General features: G+C 39.0%; 1 protein-coding gene and 1 pseudogene across 15 annotated transcripts in view; one reads left to right on the top strand and one right to left on the bottom strand.

Moving 5' to 3' along the window:
- Positions 1 to 16,259, bottom strand: part of TRPM3 (transient receptor potential cation channel subfamily M member 3) — a 919,012-nt gene that overhangs the window by 116,928 nt on the left and 785,825 nt on the right. The window lies entirely within an intron of this gene.
- LOC120360672 (putative tRNA (uracil-O(2)-)-methyltransferase pseudogene) overlaps positions 58 to 16,259 on the top strand; it is a 41,758-nt pseudogene continuing 25,556 nt past the window's right edge.

Genomic DNA, 16,259 nt, shown 5'->3' with positions numbered 1-16,259 from the left:
AGATATTTATTGAATACTTCCTCTGCTGGGAACTGATTTGTAATTGAATGTCTAATGATGATCAAGATAGCTAAGGCCAACCTCTTCAGAGCTTACATCCTACTGCTGCTGGGGAAGTACTCAGAGGTAAGCAAATAAACTCATGAACAGCCTGCTTTCAGATTGTATAAGCACTGTGAAGGAGCAGTGCCACTCCTAGGGCACAAGCGACCTGTGTTTATATAACAAACCCATGTAGCAGAACCATTCTGGCTACCCGATCTTGCATGCCCCCATGACGAAGTATTTTGCTAGTTGGCTGCAGCAACCTGCTAGCCAGGCTGCCCTCCTGAAATGCGGGCTGAACATGGAGTCACTGGAAAATCTCAGAGGCACAAGTATGGGAGTTTCTTTGGGCATCTGGTTGACCCCATGTGGGAAGCAGAGGGTTGGAAAATAACCTGAAGTATTGAAATGGGCCCGGAGTCCATGTGGGTCCTGGTTTGGGCTCGGAGAACCCATTCATATGGCACTGCAGCTGTAGCTGGCCTGATCTTGGGTGGGTCCTTCAAAGCACCAGTATAAGGGTGGTAATGATAGTGATCAGGGGCAGAAGACTGCTCTGGTAGGATGAGTGGACAGGAGGCCTGCTTGAGAGTAAAATTTGAATTAAGACCTAAATGATTAGACAAACGAGACAGAAAATTAACAATGATACATATGAACTCAGCCCTGGACCAAGGGGACCTAATAGACATCTACAGAACTCTCCACCCAATACTTTCTTCTCAGCACCACATTGCACTTACTCTAAAACTGACCACATAATTGGAAGTAAAACACTCCTCAGCAAATGCCAAAAAATGGAAATCATAACAAACAGTCTCTCAGACCACAGTGCAATCAAATTAGAACACAAAAATCGAAATTTCACAACTACATGGAAACTGTACAACCTGCTCTGGAATGACTACTGGATAATGAAATGAAGGCAGAAATAAATGTTCTTCAAAACCAATTAGAACAAAGAAACAACGTACCAGAATCTCTGTGACACATTTAAAGCAGTGTCTAGAGGGAAATTTATAGCACTAAATGCCCACCAAACAAGCAAGGAAAGATATAAAATTGACACCCTAGCATCACGATTAAAAGAACTAGAGGACCAACATCAAATTCAAAAGCTAGCAGAAGACAAGAAATAACTAAGATCAGAGCAGAACTTAAAGAGATAGAGACACAAAAAAATCCTCAAAAAAATCAATAAATCCAGGAGCTGGTTTTTTGAAAAGATCAACAAAACAGATACACTGCTAGCCAGACTAATGAAGAAAAGAGAGAAGAATTAAACAGATGCAACAAAAAATGATAAAGGGGATATGACCACCAATCCCCCAGAAATACACCATCGGAGATTACTACAAATACCTCTATGCAAAAACCAGTAAATATAGAAGAAATGGATAAATTCCTTGACACTTAATACCCTCCTAAGATTAAACCAGGAGTAAGTTGAACCCCTGAATAGACCAATAACAAGGTCTGAAATTGAGGCAGCAATTAATAGCCTACCAACAAAAAATGTCCAGGACCAGATGGGTTCACAGCTGAATTCCACCAAAGGTACAAAGAGAAGCTGGTACCATTTCTTCTGAAACTATTCCAAACAACATAAAAAGAGGGAATCCTCCTTAACTAATTTTATGAGACTGACGTCATCCTTATAACAAAACCAGGCAGAGACACAAGAAAAAAGAAAATTTCAGGCCAATATCTATGATGAACATTGATGTGAAAATCCTCAATAAAATACTGGCAAACTGAATCCAACAGCACATCAAAAAGCTTATCCATCACAATCCAGACATCTTCATCCCTGGGATGCAAGGCTGGTTCAACATATGCAAATCTATAAATGTCATCTATCACACAAACAGAACCAAAGACAAAAACTACATGATTATCTCGATGCAGAGAAGGCCTTCGACAAAATTCAATAGCACTTTATGCTAAAAACTCAATAAACTAGGTATCGATGGAATGTATCTCAAAATAATAAGAGCTATTTATGACAAACTCACAGCCAGTATGATATAAAATGGGCAAAAACTGGAAGCATTCACTTTGAAAACAGGCACAAGACAAGGATGCCCTCTCTCACCACTCCTATTCAACATAGTATTGGAAATTCTGGCCAGGACATCAGGCAATAAAAAGAAATAAAGGGTATTCAGTTAGGAAAACAGGAAGTAAAATTGTCTCTATTTGCAGATGACATGATTGTGTATTTAGAAGACCCCATCGTCTCAGCCCAAAATCTCTTTAAGCTGGTAAGCAACTTCAGCTAAGCTTCAGGATACAAAATCAATGTGCAAAAATTGCAAGCATTCCTATTTACCAAAAAAAGACACACAGCCAAATCATGAGTGAACTCCCATTCACAACTGCTACACAGAGAATACAATACCTAGGCATACAACTAGCAAGGGATGTGAAGGACCTCTTCAAGGAGAACTACAAACCACTGCTCAAGGAAATAAGAGAGGCCACAAACAGATGGAAAAACATCGCATGCTCATGGTTAGGAAGAATCAGTATCATGAATATGACCATACTGCCGAAAGTAATTTATATATTCAATGCTACACCCATCAAGCTACCATTGACTTTCTTCTCAGAATTGTAAAAAACCACCTATATGGGACCAAAAAAGAGCCCATATAGCCAAGACAATCCTAAGCAGAAAAAACAAAGCTGGAGGCATTACGCTACCTGACTTCAAACTATACTACAAGGCCACAGTAATCAAAAGAGCACGGTACTGGTAAAAAAACAGAGATACAGACCACTGGAACAGAACAGAGGCCTCAGATTTAATGCCACACATCTACAACCATCTGATATTTGACAAACCTGACAAAAACAAGGAATGGGGAAAGGATTCCCTATCTGATAAATGGTGTTGGGAAAACTGGCTAGCCATATGCAGAAAGCTAAAACTGGATCCCTTCCTTACATCTTACACAAAAATGAACTCCAGATGGATTAAAGATTTAAACATAAGACCTAACACCATGAAAACCCTAGAAGAAAACCTAGGCAATACTGTTCAGGACATAGGCATAGGCAAGGACTTCATAACTATAACATCAAAAGCATTGGCAACAAAAGCCAGAATAGACAAATGAGATCTAAACTTAAGAGCTTCTGCACAGCAAAAAACTATCATTAGAGTCAACTGGCAACCAACAGAATGGGAGAAAATTTTTGCAATCTGCCCATCTGACGAAGGGCTAATATCCCGAATCTATAAAAAACTTAAACAAATTCACAAGAAAAAAACCCAAACAATCCCATCAAAAAGTGGGCAAAGGATATGAACAGACACCTTTCAAAAGAAGACATTTATGCAGCCAACAAACATATGGGAAAAAAAAAAACCAATCATCACTGGTCATTAGAGAAATGCAAATAAAAATCACATTGAGGTATCATCTCACACCAGTTAGAATGGTGATCATTAAAAAGTCAACAGACAACAGATGCTGGAGAAGATGTGGAGAAATAGGAACACCTTTATACTGTTGGTGGGAGTGTAAATTAGTTCAACCATTGTGGAAGACAGTGTGGCAATTTCTCAAGGATCTAGAAATAGAAATACCATTTGACCAAGCAATCCCATTACTAGGTATATATCCAAAGGATTATAAATCGTTTTATTATAAAGATGCATGTACACATATGTTTATTGCAGCACTGTTCACAATAGCAAAGACTTGGAACCAATCCAAATGCCCATCAAGGATAGACTGGATAAAGAAAATGTGGCACATATACACCATGGAATACTATGCAGCCATAGAAAAGGATGAGTTCATGTCCTTTGCAGGGACATGGATAAAGCTGGAAACCACCTCTCTCAGCAAAATGACACAACAGAAAACCAAACACTGCATTTTCTCACTCATAAGTGGGTGCCGAACCATAAGAACACATGGACACAGGGAGGGTAACATCATACATTGGGGCCTGTTGGGGGTGAGGGGACAAGGGATAGCAGGGGGTGGAGGGATAGGGGAGGGATAGCATTAGGAGAAATACCTAATGTAGATGACAAGGTGATGGATGCAGCAAACCACCACGGGACGTGTATACCTATGTAACAAACCTGAACGTTGTGCACAAGTACCCCAGAACTTAGAGTATAATAATAAAAATAAATAAAAACATATAAAAATTTAAAAAAGACCTAAATGATTTGTAAAAGCCAACATGTAAATAGGGGCAAAAGCATTCCAGGAAGAGAAAACATCAAGTGCAAAGGCCCTCATGTGAAAATGAATACAAGTAGGTGTAAGACATAAAAACTTAGGGTTTTATTATTTTCTCTTTATGCAGGACATCAGGGAAAATCTAAATGCATAAGTAATGATCACATGGATTTTAAAGGATTACTTCATTAGACAAATGAAAAGAAGAAATGCATTCTAACAAAGGGAACAGTGTATGCATATTGAAGGAATGAACCGCACAGCATATTTGACACACAGCATACCCCTATATGCTTGGGATATAGTGTAAGTTAGAAGCAGAGAGAGATGAAGCTAACACTGGAGAATTTGTAAATGATGTGGAGAGTTTCCCTTTTATCCTGAAGGCACAGAAAGCCATCGGAGAGGTGTGTCTGAAAAATAAGAAATCTCTCTGGCTGCACAGCGTGGAGGAGGTATTGGAGGACACTGGACTATTGGGAGGTAGTTGGAATATACCAGGGAAGGGATAATGAAGACCTGAAGGAGATGCTGGGATAGAAGGATGTTTATAAAGCAAAACTGAGGTCAGGTGCGGTGGCTCACGCCTGAAATGCCAGCACTGTGGGTGACTGTGGAGGCAAGTGGATCACAAGGTCAGGAGTTCGAGACCAGCCTGGCCAATATGGTGAAACCCCATCTCTACTAAAAATACAAAAAAATTAGCTTGGTGGGTGGCACACACCTGTAATCCCAGCTGCTCAGGAGGCTGAGGCAGGAGAATTGCCTGAACCAGGGAGGTGGAGTTTGCAGTGAGCTGAGATTGGACCACTGCACTCCAGCTTGAACGACAAAATAAGACTCTATCTCCAAAAAAAAAAAAAAAAAAAGTAATCTTTTAGTCTCTAGCTTGGAAGCCCAGGTACATAATGATCAATGGAGATGGGTAATGCAAGATAAAAACAAGCTTTTTTCCTCCCCTAAGCAGCACAATTTTATTATTGAATATATTGAGGTTGGTGGTTGCCAATCCAGCTAGCAATGATCAGGGGCCATTAGATATTGAGTTCTGGAGCAGGGAAGCAGTCAGGTCTGGAGATAGAGATTTGGGAAACATTAGCATGAAGGTAACAAGAAGAGGGGAAAGGGTAATTGAATATAATTAATACTCAAAAGATATGAAAGTAAAGTAAATCACTGGAAAGGGACCACAAAAGAGACTGCAAAGAGATCGGAATAGGATCCAGAGATAATGCCATCCTGAACTGAGGGAAGAGAGATTTTCAAGGAGGGTGTGGTCAACAGGGCAGAGGCTGCAGAGAAGGCAGGTAAAAAAGATTGACTTTCTTTCTTTATAACACTACTCATTTCCTGGCACCAGCTTATGGATCTATTGGTTTTTTTTTTTTTCTTACTTAAATAAGCCTCAGCAGGTTACAGATCTAGTCCACTTCATCCACTTTCATATTCTTGTAGTCCAGAACAGTGCTGGCCTCACAATAGGTGTGTCTTAGATCAGGCTACTACAACAAAGTATCATATAGTGGGTGGCTTATAAATAACAAATTTATTTCTCACAGTTCTGGAGGCTGGGAAGCTCAAGGTCAAGGTGACAGCACAGTTGGTATGTGGTGCAGGTCCAGTTTCTGGGTCATAGATGATGCCTTTTTGCTCTGTCTTCTTCACAGGAGGGAAAGGGCAAGAGGTGTATCTTGGGCTTCTTGTATAGGGGCACTAATCCCATTCACAAAGGCTCTATGCCCCAAGACCTAATCACCTCCCAAAGGCTTCATCTTCTAATACTATCAGCTTGGGGATTAGGATCCTAATGTATGAATTTGGTGGGGGACACAAACATTCAGACCATAGCAAGATGTTCAATAAATATTGTTAAATAAATGAATGAACCTAAAAGTCAGTTTGGATTTGGACATTGAGAAATATTTGATGACAGTATTATGTGCAACTCTACTAGAGTATGGGAATGGAAGCATGTCTGGAATGTCTTCCCTGAAGTGAAGTGGGTGTGGGATGAGATAAAGGGAGGGCTGTGGCAAGCACACAATCACTGCATCATAAAGAACGAAGTGGTGCCACACAAAGAAGAAGCCCAGAGCCCATCCCTGTCACTTGAATCAGGGCAGCTTTAAGGAGGAAAATAAAATTTGATCAGACTGGGAAAGGATGATGGAAATTTGAACAAATGGAGTTTTTTTTTTGGGGGGATAGAGGTAGGCTGAAGGATATCTGTTTCCTGGGAACCAGTGACTATGCTACATTATATGGCAAAGGGGACTTTCAAATATAATTAAGTTAAAGATTTTGAGATGAAGATATCCTGAATTCTCTCTCCAGTAGGCCCAGTGCAATGCAGTCACAAGCCGCCTTATAAGAGGGAGACAAGGAATCGAAGTAGTAGCAGTACATGTGACAATGAAGACAAGAGCTTAACTGACGGAAGGAGCCATGAGCCAAGGAATGGAAACAGCCCCTGGCAGCTGAAAAAGGCAAGGAAATGATTCTCCCCTAAAGCCTCTAGAAGGAACACAGCTCTGCCCACAACTTAATTTTAGATTTCTTACCCTCTAAATTATAAGGTAATATATTTTTGTTGTTTTAAGCCACTAACTTTATATAATTTCTTACAGAAGCAACAGGAAATGAATTCAGAGCTATTACGGATACTATTGCAGGCAGACAGCCCATCAAGTAAAAGAGAGATGGAAATGAGAGAGCAAGCATTTATTTTACCATTTGGCTACAGTATAAGCAAAATTCTTGAACTTTAGTGTGCATATGATTCACTTGATCTCATTTAAATGATAGTTCTCATTTAGCTGGTCTAGGGTGGTGCCCCTCATTCTATTTCTTTAGATGGCATACATTGGTTTTCTTCTTCAATGATAGAATTAGTATATGTACTTTTTATCCCTGCCCACTCCTTCATCACTCCATTTTAGGTAAGATTATATTTTTAGTGTTTTACTTTGTGCTACTAAATACATTTATATTTCTATTACCAGTATCTGAATTACCAGTCACAAATTATATTTCTTATTATGGTAAATAAAAGGTATCGATATTATAATAAAGCCTAAAGTCTACCAACTCTATCTCTAGACTTACCTCCTCATCCTCTCAATATTTTTTGTTTTATAATTTCTACATTGTATGGTAACTAACACTGAAATTTCTATCACTCAAATTCCCATTTTTGTTTTAAATCTCAGTTTGATTAGATTTTAGTATCAGTGGTCACAATTAATTTTTGTTTGTTTTTGCCAGAGTTTACCCAAATGTTTCTTGATTGGTAGGATGAATTGCTTTTTGTAGTTTTTTCAAGCGGAATGTATAGAAACAATATAGTTAGAATCTAGAATGTTTTAAACTGTTTTTTTAGTAGTGTATATTTGAATGACATAGCTTAATATAAAATCTGTTGCTCTATTGTCTTGTGACTTGTCCATTGCTTGCTTCCCACTGCTGCTGGGGTGTGTGTGTGTGTGTGTGTGTGTGTGTGTGTGTGTGTATCTCCCCATCCACTAGCTTCCCACTGAGGTGCCTTTGCCAGCACCCCTCACCAGACTGTTGTTGCCAGTAGACTGGGAACATCTCAGCCCCCAAGCATAGCAGGTGCTTAACATCAGGGGGCCAGAAACAAAAGTCACCAAAATTCCAGAAAGACGGGGAGAGAGAGCAAGCAACTTGGAAAACAGATTTGAGGATATTGTCCATGAAATTTCCCCAGCTTCACTAGAGAATCTGACATGCAAATTCAGGAAATTCAGAGAACTCCAGCAAGATACTGTACTAGATGACTGTCCTCAAGACACACAGTCATCAGATTCTCCAAGGCCAACATGAAAGAAAAGATATTAAAGGCAGCTACAGAGAAAGGGCAGGTTACTGACAAAGGGAACCCCATCAGGCTAAAAGCAGACCTTTCAGCAGAAATCTTACAAGCCAGAAGAGACTGGGAGCTTATATTCAGCATCCTTAAAGGAAAGAAATTTCAACCAGGAATTTTATATGCAGCCAAATTAAGTTTTATACATGAAGGAGAAATAAAATCATTTTCAGATAAGCAAACACTATGGAATTCATTACTATCAGACTTGCCTTACAAGAGTTTCTTAAGGGAGTGCTAAACATGGAAACAAAATATCATTACCTGCCACGACAAAAACACATTTAAGTACATAGCCCACTGACACTATAATGCAACGATACCATCAAATCTCCATAATGACCAACTAACAACATGATGACAGGATCAAATCTTCACATATAAATATTAACTTTAAACATAAACGAGCTAAACACCCCACTTAAAAGGCACAGAATGGCAAGTTGGGAAAAGGAGAAAGATCCAACTGTATGCTGTTTTCAAGAGACTCATCTGGCATGCAATGATACCCATAGGCTCAAAGTAAAAGGCTGGAAGAAGATCTATCAAGCAAATGGAAAAAAGAGCAATGGTTGCTCTTCTTATTTCAGACAAAACAGACTTTAAACCAGTAACTATTAAAAAGGACAAATAAGGGTATTACATAACGATAAAGGGTTCAATTCAACAAGACAACTAAACTATTCTAAATATATATGCATTTAACACTGAAGTACCTTAAAGACTGATGAAGAAACTTAGATAAGCATACAATGGTAATAGTAGGAGACTTCAGCACTCCACTAACAATGTTGGACAAATCATCAAGGCAGAAAACAAATGAAGATACTTGGGACCTAAATTCAACACTTGACCAAATGGACCTAATAGACATCTATGGAACATTCCACCTAACAACAACAGAATATACATTCTTCTCATTTGTACATGGCACGTACTCTAAGGTTGACGATACATATGGCCATAAAGCAATTCTCAGTAAGTTCAGAAAGAAAATCCTATCAACCACACCTCAGATGACAGCACAATAAAAACAGAAGTCAATATCAAGAAAATATCTAAAAACTATATAATTATATGACAATTAAATAGCCTGATTATGAATGCCTTTTGGGTAAAGAATAAAATCAAGGCAGAAATCAAGAAAGTCTTTGAAACCAATGAACATAAGGATAGAACATACTAGAATCTCTGGGATCTGGCTAAAACAGTGTTAAGAGGAAAATTTTTAGGGCTAAATGTCTATATAAAAAGTTGGAAAGATCTCAAATTAACAACCTAACATCATACCTGGAGAAACTAGAATAACAAGAGCAAATCAACCCCAAAGTTAGCAGAAGAAAAGAAATAACCAAATCAGAGCTGACCTGAATGAAATTGAGACATGAAAATATACACAAAAGATCAACGGGGTGGCTGGAAAGACAGCTGAATAGTCAGCTCTGGTCTGCAGCTCCCAGCAAGATCAATGCAGAAGTCTGGCTTCCAACTTCCTTTTCTCCATTTCCAACTGAGGTACCCAGCTCATCTCACTGAGACTGGTTAGACAGTGGGTGCAGCCCACAGAAGGTGAGCAGAAGAATGAGGTGCATCGCCTCACCCAGAAAGCTTAAGGGGTAGGGTTACTCCCTCCCCTAGCCAAAGGAAGCCATGAGAGACTGTGCCATGAAGAATGGTGCATTCTGGCTCAGATCCTATGTCTTCACAACACACCGACCAGGAGATTCCCTCCGGTGCCTACAATACTAGGCTCCTGGGTTTCAAGCACAAAACTGGGCAACTGTTTGGGCAGAAACTGAGCTAGCTGTAGGAGTTTTCTTTTCATATCCCAGTAGCACCTGGAATGTCAGCAAGACAAAACCATTCACTCCCCTGGAAAGGGGGCTGAAGCCAGGGAGCTAAGTCATCTAGCTTAGCGGATCCCAGCCTGACAGGGCCCAGCAAGCTAAGATCCACTGGCTTGAAATTCTTGCTCACCAGGACAGCAGTATGAAGTCAACCTGGGATTCTCAAACTTGGCAGGGGAGGGGTGTCTGTCATTATTGAGGCTTGAGCAGGCAGTTTTCCCCTAAACAAAATAACTGGGAATTTTGCACTAGGCAGAGCCCACCACAGCTTGGCAAAGCTGCTGCAGCCAGACTGCCTCTCTAGATTCCTCCTCTCTGGTTAGGGCATCTCTGAAAGAGAGGCAGCAGCCCCAGTCAAGGGCTTATAGGTAAACTCCCATCTTCCTGGGACAGAGCACCTGGGGGAAGAGGTGGCTGGGGTCACAGCTTCAGTGAACTTAAAGTTCCTGCCTGCCAGCTCTGAAGAGAGCAGTAGATCTTCCAGTACAGCACTTGAGCTCTGCTAAGGGATAGACTGCCTCCTCAAGTGGGTTCCTGACTGCTGTGCCTTCTAATGGGGAGATGCCTCCCAGTAGGGGTTGACAGGCACCGCATACAGGAGACCTCCAGCTGGCATCTGGCAGGTGCCCCTCAGGGATGAAGCTTCCAGAGGAAGGAGCAGTCAGCAATCTTTGCTGTTCAGCAGCCTCTGCTGGTAATGTCAGGCAAACAGGGTCTGGAGTGGGACCCTAGCAAACTCCAGCAGACCTGCAGAAGACGGGCATGACTATTAGAAGGAAAACTAACAAACACTAAGGAGTAGCATCATCAATATCAACAAAAAGGACATCCATGCAAAAACCCCATCCAAAGGTCACCAGCATCAAAGACCAAAGGTAGATAAATTCATGAAGATGAGGAAAAACCAGTGCAAAAAGGCTGAAAATTCCAAAACCCACAATGCCTCTTTTCCTCCAAAGGATCACAACTTCTCACTGGCAAGAGAACAAAACTGGATGGAGAATGAGTTTGATGAATTGACAGAAGTATTGGCTTCAGAAGGTGGGTAATGACAAACTCCTCTGAGCTAAAGAAGCATGTTATAACCCAAATGCAAGGAAATTAAGAACGTTGAAAAAAGGTCGGACAAAATGTTAACTAGAATAACCAGTTTAGAAAATAACATAAATGACCTGATGGAGGTGAAAAACACAGCATGAGAACTTTGTGAAGCATATATCAAGAATCAATATCTGAATTGATAAAGTGGAACAAAGAATGTCAGAGACTGAAGATCAACTTAATGAAATAAATCATGAAGACAAGATTAGAGAAAAAAGAATAAAAAGGAAAAAACAAAACCTCCAAGAAATATGGGACTATGTGAAAAGACCAAACCAGCATTTGATTGGTGTACCTGAAAGTGACAGGGAGAATGGAATCAAATTGGAAAACACTCTTCAGGATATTATCCAGGAGAACTTCCCAAGCCTAGCAAGACGGTCAACATTTAAATTCAGGAAATTCAGAAAACACCACAAGATACTCTCCAAGAAGAACACCCAAGACACTTAATTGTCAATTCACCAAGGTTGATATGAAGGAAAAATGTTAAGGAAAGCCAGAGGGAAAAGTTGGGTTACCCACAAAGGGAAGCCCATCAGACTAACAGTGGATCACTCTTCAGAAACCCTACAAACCAGAAGAGAGTGGGGGCCAATATTCAACATTCTTAACGGAAAGAATTATCAACCCAGGATTTCATATCCAGCCAAACTAAGCTTCCTAAGTGAAAGAGAAAGAAAATCCTTTACAGACAAGCAAATGATGAGATATTTCATTACCACCAGTCCTGCCTGACAAGAGCTCCTAAAGGAAGCACTAAATACGGAAAGAAAAAGCCAGTACCAGCTACTATACACACATAACAAATTTTAAAGACAATTGACACTGTGAAGAAACTGCATCAACTAACAGGCAAAATAGCTAGCTAGCACCATCATAAAGAATCAAATTCACACATAACAATATTAACCTTAATGTAAATGGACTAAATACCTCAATTAAAAGATGCAGACTGGCAAATTGGATGAAGAGTCAAGACCCATTGGTGTGTTGTATTCAGGAGACCCATTTCATGTGCAGAGACACACATAGGCTCAAAATAAAGGGATGGAAGAATATTTACCTAGCAAATGGAAAGAAAAAAAAGCAGGAGTTGCAATCCTAGTCTCTGATAAAACAGACTTTAAACCAACAAAGATAAAAAAAAAAAAAAAAAAAAAAAGACAAAGAAGGGCATTACATAATGGTAAAGGGATCAACAAAACAAGAAGAGCTGACAATCCTAAATATATATGCACCTAATACAGGAGCACCTAGATTCATAAAGCAAGTTCTTAGAGACCTACAAAGCGACTTAGGCTCCCACATAATAATAGGAGGAGATTTTAACACTCCACTGTCAATATTAGACAGATCAATGAGACAGAAAATTAACAAGGATATACAGGACTTGAACTCAGCTCTGGACCAAGCAGACCTAATAGACATCCACAGAATTCTCCACCTCAAATCAAGAGAATATACCTCCTTCTCAGCACCACATTATACTTATTCTAAAATTGACCACATAATTGGTAGTAAAACAGTCCTCAGCAAATGCAAAAGAATGGAAATCATAACAAAGTCTCTCAAACCACAGTGAAATCAAATTAGGGCTCAGGATTAAGAAACTCACTCAAAACCACACAACTACATGGAAACTGAACAACCTGCTCTTGAATGACTACTGGTGAATAACAAAATTAAGGCAGAAATAAATAATATTTTTGAAGCCAATAAGAACAAAGACATAATGTACTAGAATCTCCGTGACACAGATAAAGCAGTGTTTAGAGGGAAATTTATAGCACTAAATGATTACAGGCGAAAATGGAAAAGATCTAAAATTGACACCTTAACATTACAATGTAAAAAACCAGAGAAGCAAGAGCAAACAAATTCAAAAGCTAGGAGAAGACAAGAAATGACTAAGATCAGGAAAGAACTGAAGAAGATAGTGACATGAAAATTCCTTCAAGAAATCAGTGGATCCAGAGCTGGTTTTTTGAAAAGATTAACCGAACAGACAGTTAGCCAGACTAATAAGGAAGAAAAGAGAGAAGAATCAAATAGATTCAGTAAAAAATGATAAAGGGGATGTCACCACTGATCCCACAGAAATACAAACTACCATCAGAGAATACTATAAACACCTGTATGCAAATAAACCAGAAAATCTAGAAGAAATGGATAAATTCCTGGACACATACACCCTCCCAAGACTAAACCAGGAAGAAGTCAAATCCCTGAATAGACCAATAACAAGTTCTGAAATTGAGGTAGTAATTAATAGCCTACCAGCCAAAAAAAAAGCCCAGGACCAGATGGATTCATAACCAGATTCTACCAGAGGGCAAACAGGAGTTGGTGCCAACCCTCCTGAAATTATTCCAAACAATAGAAAAAGAGGGACTCCTTCCTAACTCATTTTATGAGGCCAGCATTATACTGGTACCAAAGCTTGGCAGAGACACAACAAAAAAAGAAACTTTCAGGCCATTATCCCTGATGAACAACAATGCAAAAATCCTCAGTAAAATACGGCAAATCAAATTCAGCAGCACATAAAAAAGCTTATTCACCATGATCACAGTGGCTTCATATCTGGGATGCAAGTCTGGTTCAATATACACAAATCAATAAACGTAATCCATCACAAAAACAGCACCAATGACGAAAACCACATAATTATCTCAATAGATGCAGAAAAGGCCTTTCATAAAATTCAACACTTTTTCATGATAAAAACTCTCAGTAAATTAGGTATTGATGGAATATATCTCAAAATAGTAAGAGCTATTTATGACAAACCTACAGTCAATATAATGCTAAATGGGAAAATCTGGAAGCATTCCCTTTGAAAACTGGCACAAGGATGCCCTCTCTCACCACTCCTATTCAACACAGTATTGGAAATTCTGGCCAAGGCAATCAGGCAAGAGAAAGAAATAAAGTGCATTTAAATAGGAAGAGAGGAAGTCAAATTGTCTCCGCAGATGACATGATTGTATATTTAGAAAATCCCATTATCTCAGCCCAAAATCTCCTTAAGCTGATAAGTAACTTCAAGAAAATCTCAGGATACAAAAGTCAATATACAAAAATCACGAGCATTCCTATACACCAATAATAGACAAACAGAGAGCCAAATCATGAGTAAACTCCCATTCATAATTACCACAAAGAGAATAAAATACCTAGGAATACAACTTACAAGTCCTTTGAAGGAACTCTTCAAGGAGAACTACAAACCACTGCTCAAGGAGATAAGAGAGGACACACACAAATGGAAAAAAAACTCTATGCTCATGGATAGGAATAATCAATATTGTGAAAATGGTCATACTACCCAAAGTAATTTATAGATTCAATGCTATCCCCATCAAGCTACCACTGACTTTCTTCACAGAATTAGAAAAAAACTACTTTAAATTTTGTATAAAGCCATAAAAGAGCCTGTATAGCCAAGACAATCCTAAGCAAAAAGAACAAAGCTGGAGGCATCATGCTACCTGACTTCAAACTATAGTACAAGTCTACAATAACCAAAACAGCATGGTCCTGGTACCAAAACCACAATATATAGATCAACAGAACAGGAAAAAGGCCTCAGAAATAACACCAGACATCTACAGCTTTCTGATCTTTGAAAAACCTGACAAAAGCAAGCAATGAGGAAAGGATTCTCTATTTAATAAATGGTGTTGAGAAAACTGAAACTGGACCCCTTTCTTACACCTTGCACAAAAATTTACTCAAGGTGGATTAAGGACTTAAACATAAGACCTAAAACCATAAAAACCCTAGAAGAAAACCTAGGCAATAGGATTCAGGACATAGGCATGGGCAAAGACGTCATGAACAAAACACCAAAAGTAGTGGCAACAAAAGCCAAAATTGACAAATGGAATCTATTTAAACTAAAGAGCCTCTGCATAGCAAAAGAAACTATCATCAGAGTAAACAGGCAACCTTCAGAATGAGAAAACATTTTTGCAATCTACCCATCAAAGGACTAATATCCAGAATCACAGGAAGTTAAACAAATTTACAAGAAAAAAACAATCCCATCAAAAAGTGGGTGAAGGTTATGAACAGATACTTTTCAAAGGAAGACATTTATGTGGCCAACGAACACATGAAAAAAAGCTCATCATTACTGGTCATTAGAGAAATGCAAATCAAAACCACAATGAGATACTAACTCACTCCAGTTAGAATAACAATCATTACAAAGTCAGGAAACAACAGATGCTGGAGAGGATATGGAGAAATAGTAACACTTTTACACTTTTGGTGGGAGTGTAAATTAGTTCAACCATATAGAAGACAGTGTGGTGATTCTTCAAGGATCTACAAATAGAAATACCATTTGACCCAGCAATCCCATTACTCCCAATACACAAAGGATTATAAATCATTCTGCTATAAAGACACATGCACAGATATGTTTATTGCAGCACTATTCAAAATAGCAAAGACTTGGAAACAACTCAAATGCCCATCAATGATAGACTGGATAAAGAAAATGTGGCACATATACACCATGGAATACCATGCAGCCATAAAAAGAATCAGTTCATATGCTTTGCAGTAACATGGATATAGATGGAAACTTTCATTCTCAGCAAACTAACACAGGAACAGAAAACCAAACACCACATGTTCTCACTTATAAATGGGAGTTGAACAATGAGAACACACAGACACAGAGAAAGGAATAGCACATGCTGGGCCCTGTTAGGGGGTGGGGGGCTAGAGGAGGAATAGCATTAGGAGAAATACCAAATGTAGATGATGGGTTGATGGATGCAGCAAACCACCATGGCATGTATATACCTATGTAACAAACCTGCACGTTCTGCACATGTATCCTAGAACTTAAAGTATAATAAAAAACGTCAGAGGGAACAAAAGTTGATTTTTTGAAAAAATAAATAAGATTGGTAGACCACTAAGTAGACCAAAAAAAAAAAAAAAAGAAGATTCAATTAAACACAATCAGAAATGACAAAGATGACATTACCACTGACCCCACAGAAATACAAAAAACAAACAAAACTCTTAGAGACTATTAGGGATACCTCTATGCACAAGAACTAGAAACCTAGAAGAAATGGATAAATTCCTTGTAACATACAACCACCCAAGATTGAATCAGGAAGAAACTAATGCCTAAACAGACCAATAGCA

The sequence above is a fragment of the Saimiri boliviensis genome, chromosome 2, assembly GCF_048565385.1.
Source record: "Saimiri boliviensis isolate mSaiBol1 chromosome 2, mSaiBol1.pri, whole genome shotgun sequence".
Lineage (NCBI taxonomy): Eukaryota > Metazoa > Chordata > Mammalia > Primates > Cebidae > Saimiri > Saimiri boliviensis.
The sequence above is the reverse complement of the archived record's forward strand: the minus strand, read 5'-3'. Positions and strand labels throughout refer to the sequence as shown.